We start from the raw sequence: 7,016 nt of genomic DNA, 5'->3' as shown, positions 1-7,016 counted from the left end.
TAACCTTTGTTAGAATGTAAAAAGTAAGATATTTCGCAATCTTCCAAATTTGATATTCTAAAAAAAGTCAAATAATTAGGGGAGGGTGGCCCAAAACAGGTAGGTTTTCGAAGAATGCTCGATAATTGTAGTTTTTGGACTTTTATCGCACATTTATTATTTCACACTCAATATTTAATTATCATCAAACATTACAAACACTTGAAAAACTGGCTTTGTCCTACAAGGGAGCCCAAAGCGGGTAAGCTTAACTAATTATGATTTGGTACATTTGCTAACCAAATATGAAGTTATAAATGATTAAAATAATTGACTAACTACATGCCATTATAAAAAAACATATAAAAAAGTTGTACTTATCCAGTTTAAAGTCAGCACATTTTTTTATCGCCATAAAGAAATAACTGATTTAATTAATAGACTAACTAATTCCCATCATAAAAAATAACTTTTCAAATTTGTACTGATCTAATTTAAATAAAAAATCTAAGTCAGCACATGTGTCAAGAAATTCTAAATAAATACATGATTAAATCCTATACCCGGTTTGCCCAAAAGCCCGTTTTTTATTTCAATAGTTGTAACCTTAAATTTATTATTAACTAAAAACGGAATGACCATCGTAGTTTGTATGTGTATGGTGTCAGAATAACGTAATATTATTGACATTCAAAAAAAGAAAAGAAAAAAAAGCTGGTCTTCAATTAATCACAAGTTACAAAACTTCATTTTTATAAGAAACTAGCTGTACCCGACGCGCGTTGCTACGCCAACAAAAAAATACATCATTATACTGATTTTCATGACAATCGGTTGAAGAGGGCAGAAGTTGCTACTCTGCAGTACCACCTGGTGGCGAGTGGCTTCAATGAGCATATTATGCACCTTCTCCGTGGAAAAATACATATATATAGCAATTTTCATAATAATCGGTCCAGGTATCAAGTGAAGTCGTGACTATACTCAAATTTTGTACTCACGCAGTTTGCAAGATCAATCAATCGCTAAAAATATCAAATAGAAAAAGTTTAAATCCCCCCGTTGCATGAAAAGCCATAAAACAATAAAAAAAGAATTTATTTGTTCAAACTCAAGAAAAATGGCAACAGCTAACTTCTTATCAATGAGATCTTTCACGCGAATTAATTTCTGCAGCCGATAATTTTATTCGTATTTATCCAATGGATTGTGACTTAAATTGGAATAAAAAAGGAACTATCGATCGGATTTTTTCGAACTGGTCTATAAATATTCCCAGTACCAAAAATAACAAATGGTGAAAGTTTCAGCCAAATCTGCCGGGTAGTTTTTGAGTTCATGGATGACATACAGACAAACATTCATTTATATATATATAGATGTATCATTTTTTTTAAAGCCTGGTTGCGCCATGCCGCTTCACTGCTGCTTAACCAAGACTAATTAAATCTCGAGGGTGTTCGGGTACATACCTAACGTAGTTTTAAATGAACTATCAATTAGTCACAAAACACACATTTCTCCTTTTTATTTCCTAGAATTTCATGCAAAGAGTCTAAAATAGAGCACTATTCAGATTTCTTTTTTCCAGTTCAAACTGTTTAAGCAACAATTTGTCAAACATAAGGTAGAATGATAAAAATTTGCTCTCCATTTCGACTTTCAAAATGCCAATTTTAAAATTTCGAGATGTAAACTGTTTTGCAATTACAAGAAGAATGATAAATTTAGTAAAGCTGAACATTAAAAAAAAAAAATACTCATTTTTTCTTTTTTTTAAGTTTAATATATTTTTAAAAATATTTTGTGCTCGCAAAATTTCAAAATTTATATTTCTAAAATTCAGTAAATAACATTATCATCACATAAAATTTGCAGTTTCAAAAAAGACACACTTTATCCTAAATTTTGAAATAGAAATATATGTTCTTTGATTTTAATGGAAACGAAAAATAGACATTGTAAATGCTGAAATCTTCTTTTAGTTGATACAGTAATGGTCTCTAAAAGTATTATTTCACGTAATTGAATCTGCAAAACTTTGGCATACATTTAGCTTGAAATATATTATTAAAATATTTTATTAGAAACATTTTAGTAACAATAACTGTTCAATGCACTGTTATTTTGATTTGTTAAACAAATAATTAAGAAATTTTATTAGTATATATATATATTAAGAAAGAAAGAGATTGAGAGACAGAGGAAATATTTTCTGTAATTATAGGTAACTACTTTAACTAGTTCAGTGAATTTTTTCTGAAATGTCTCAACACTGTATGTTGATTCAAAATGCATCAGAAGAATGTTGATTAGAGAAAGCTACTGTAACTAAAAGTTCTTCAGAAAAATTTAAAATATTTTTTAATTTCCAAAAATGAAAATTTCAATTGCAGAGAGAAGAAAGAAGCTTAAAATTGGAAAGATACTTATGATTGAATATTTATTCAATAAAACTTTTCTTTCAGAGACATTTCTATTTTGGAGGGACTCGAAATCCTTTTATTTCTTTCCGAATTATAATTCGCAAATAGAGAAACTTAGATCTATATTTGATCCTAAGATAACACTCCCTTTCAGGCAAACTCTAAATAAAACAACATTTCATATACACTTTTATTTTGATACTTCAAAAGTTTTTTTTCTTCTTAGGTTCGGTAGAGGTTTAAAGGATCTTCAGAATTTTCACGGTCTTTTGAAAAGGAACAACTTTGAAGATGTTGTATATATTTATTATTCTTCCAAAAATAGTAACAAGTAGTTTTTCTTATCAACGCGAAATGTTCCCTTTGGAAATCAAGAAATACATTTGAGTTTATATATCATTGGTAGTAACCTGGAGGTAAATGCCGTACCTGCACAAAGTTTTTCGTAAAGTTCAGCACTCAAAGGTCTTGTTTTTGATGTTGGAAATCTCGATATCCAGTTTGCTGCATAAGAATAAGAACGAATTAAAATTGCTAGGGTCGGCATTCTTTCAAGCAGTAAATAATGTTATTTTTCATATGTTCATCCTTTAATAATAATATAATATATTAGAAATCACAATGTTAAGTTTCCACATATTCTTCTCTGATGAAGCACAATTTCAGATATTTTAGTTTCAGTTTTAAATAACGATTAATAAAGTAATTCATATGAAAAAGGAAATATATATATATATTTTTCTTTGGGCTGATCAAGTTCCATTAATAAATTCTCAATCAAATCAATCACTTCATTTATTTGCGAATATCAGCTTTGTTTTTAGGCTATGTTCCATTTACTTTTGCGCCTTACAGAACTCGCGATTTAATCTGGAACTATGTTTTTTCTCGGATGGAGATAAATAGCTCTAAGTTGTGACAGTTAAAATATAAATTTATTGTTCGACTTATCATCTTTTATGTAGCTCTAATTATAACTGTTTCAGCATTTAAATACTTACTAGCTGCTCGCCCGGCGCTGCACGGGCAGCCTAAAAATTAAAGAGATGACTAGTTGATGCTTTTTTATCACTCTAACATCAGTTTCTAACGCGTTAAGGAATAAATAAATGCGCGTAATACAAGGTTTGTAAAACACCAGTAGAGCATATTTTTGGCAAAAAGCTCATTAACATTAATTATAGTTATCAATGTTACAATTTATAGGTGTTACGAAAAATGACACATACTGTTTGTTTGATTACGTGAAAATAAAGCGCCAAGACCTTATAAATACTAATAAGCATTAATTTAATACCAAGTAATCATATCCCAACTAAGCTTTAGTTAAAATCCTTAAAAAACAATATTTTTTGTTTAAATCTGTTTCTTTTAAAGAAATCCAAACGATCTTAGTTTAACGTGTTATTTTAACGATACAACATGTAATTCAAAAGTAAAAACAGGAAGGAATAAAGAGAGTTATTACAATTCGAAAACTCACTTATGTGAAGGGAAAAAGTCCAACAAAATAAACATAATTAGTCGCACATCCTAAATTTACCAAAATATTAGGCTGGTAGTGATCAACTTACACTACAATAAATAAACATAACTAAAGAAACAACTTTCATATGCTGAAAAGAGTTAAGAACGTTGACTGTAAAAAATAAAAAAAGGTGGACAAACGTAAAATAAAAGTTATATCCGAATAAAGCAACCTATTTTAAACTAATTTAAAATAAAATTCTAGATGGAAACGTTGTTTTAAGATTAGGGCAGCAGCCAGAAAAATATCTTTTAAAACAATTATTAGAATTTTATTTGCTCACCCATATGCAAAAGGGCAACAGGAAAAAAAATTAAAATTAACGTTTTAATTAACATTACGTTATTCACTCCACTATTTCACTCCGTTAATTCAAATAGTTCAATTATGACATTGGTTTTATTGTTTTCTTTGGAAAATTTTGAATTGATCGGTACCTCGTTCGACTCTCAATTTATAGCAATTCTCGAGAAGATCCATCTTTAGATGGACAGACAGACAAACAGACAGACGGACGCGAAAAGATTTTAATAGTATTGATACTTGAAGACAGAGCTTAGTGCAAACTTTGACATAAAATATTGCATCATCAAAGAAATAAACTTTAATTAAATTTACAACCAAACAATATCGACTACTTTCACTTCAACATCAGACACAATAGAGTCACGAAGATGGTACCGTTGTGACCCGTCACACAAGGGGCCCGTAAAGTGCTCGAAAAGCAAGTGGAGGTATTTTAAGGTATTTGTGCCGTCGAAAAGTACATGCCTCTCTTCTGACACGCCATTTAATAGTCATTCTTTTTGGAAGTTTGTAAAAATAACATTTTTTAAAGCGAAATAAACTTTGTATTTTTTTAAAAAATTTTGGACAGAATATTCACAGCAAAAAAATGTCCTTTTACGAGTTAGACCGTTTATGGAAAATATTTTTATATCATTTTTGTATTTTTTTTTTGTTGAGTTAAAAAAAAAATAATAAGGCGAAGTAAATGTACCGTTGCAACACGTTTTCCAATTGTAAGGCATAATTACTTTTTTTATCATCCATCTACTTAATGCAGTAGTTCGTATTGTTGGGTTTTTGAATCGACTTTGTTCAACGAATAAATACTTCCGTGCTTGAAAACTAATTGCATCAATTAACCAACGTTTGGATGCACAAAAACTGCGTGCATCAATACGTTGGTTAACTGAGACTTCGTTTATTTTAAGAAATCACGGGCTTTTCTTACCGTTTCAGTCTTTTGACATTCTAATGTTCTGGTGTTAAATTGATTGCATTCTCTGTTATGAAATTGAATCATCTTTCATTTTAATTGGAGAAGCAGCCATTGATCTTCGAACTTTTGGTTTGGCTAACCTGTTACCTTTTCCCACGTGACTAAAAGAAACATCACAAGAAGCGAACATAAAATGCTGCGACTTGAGTAGTGTGTGAGGATTTAGGTCCCGTTTAAAAAATAGTACCAAATGAGTTCAAGAGAAATCAAAATAACGAGTATTTTTCCTCTCATCACGTGACACGTTGTCAAAAACGTGTCAAACGTTACATAGTGAATTTAGAGAGTATATAGGAGAAAGTGGTCGAATTCTGACCGATTTGGTAATTTTTCCGTGCTTGGGTATCCGTACTCCCGTAATGCACTTGGTCTTGTGCACGATAACAAATAAAACTTCGTACCACCACAATATACACAACGTAACACTGTTGTAGGATTAGTTACAGCTTTTCTTTTGAAAACATTAAAGAAAGCAGTTAAGAAACGTTTCCGAGAGAGAAACTTACCTTTAAAACTTAATGTTTTTTTATTTTTAAATCGCGCAACGTTCTGACTCATTGCTTTTATATTTAAACTTGTTACTCCAAACTCATAGTTTTCAGAAAATGTTAAAAAATAGAAATTCAAAAGTTTTAAGAAGTGTCGAGAAATGCAGAAGAAAAAAAAATATTATAGCTGAATTTATTTTTTGAACAAATTTGCCCTTTTGCCTTTTATGCTGTCACTTCTTGCGAATTCTTTTCTCAAAAGGAAAACAAATTTGTATGTTGCAAAAAGAACTCGAAGTTGAAAAGGAAGTTTCTGAAAATCATTTGTATTTCCGTGAAGTGGACTGCGCTTTAGCTTATAAGTATTTTTGTAACAAAAGGAAGCCCAGCAGTCATTTAAACTATTTAAAATGTTTTTTTAAAAAAAGAATCTATTGCATTTATGGTAATATAATAATTGTAAGGATTACATCGAATTTGAAAGGCAATTTTTTGCTGTAAACCGTTAATAAAATTCTATTAAAGTTTATTATGCATTAGACTGTTTTCCCTAAAAAAGTATTTTTTATTTAATAATAATGTTCATATTAAGTAATTTTTACTATATATCCCTACACATGTTCTACTATACAGCATTAGCTTTTCTTATTATTTGAAACAATGAATCAAAGTAATATTTTTATTATAATAGAAAGTTGATTTGTTTGACTCTAGATAGAATTATTATTATTATTATTATTATTATTATTATTATTATTATTATTATTATTACTAGTCGCCCCGTGCGGAATTCCGCACTGAGCTTCGAATCGTTTCATAAGGCATTTCTCTCTTTAAAAATTTCAAAGAAAGAACATTATGAAGAAGAACCGAAAAAAAGTAAGCGCAGAAGAAAAGGCATGTAATTTAAAGAAATCAGTAATAAAACCTCGTTAAATACAACATTGTGATAATTTGATCATCGCTCGCCTTTTGGTCGTACATATTTTCAATGCAAACATAAATATCATTAAAAGTTTCTAAGTAATGACTCGTGAAAAAGCAATAATTGTGCATGTGAAAAAAACAGGTTGTGTCAAATACAGTCCTGCCCATGTGAGCATCTGACAGGAAAAAAAGAAACATTAAAGAGATATTTATTGGCACGGATTCGAATTGGCGCCATTCTGATTAACAGCCCGACACCCCAACAAACCTAGCAATTGCGCCTTCCTTTTCGAAAGCTATTCATTGAAGGAATGCGTAGTAAGAAACAGCCAAAAAGCTTTTTGCCCAAAAAATAATAATAATAAGATCATGCTTCTATATTT

This window comes from Uloborus diversus, chromosome 1 (assembly GCF_026930045.1).
Source record: "Uloborus diversus isolate 005 chromosome 1, Udiv.v.3.1, whole genome shotgun sequence".
NCBI classification, from domain to species: domain Eukaryota; kingdom Metazoa; phylum Arthropoda; class Arachnida; order Araneae; family Uloboridae; genus Uloborus; species Uloborus diversus.
Note: the sequence above shows the minus strand (reverse complement) of the source record.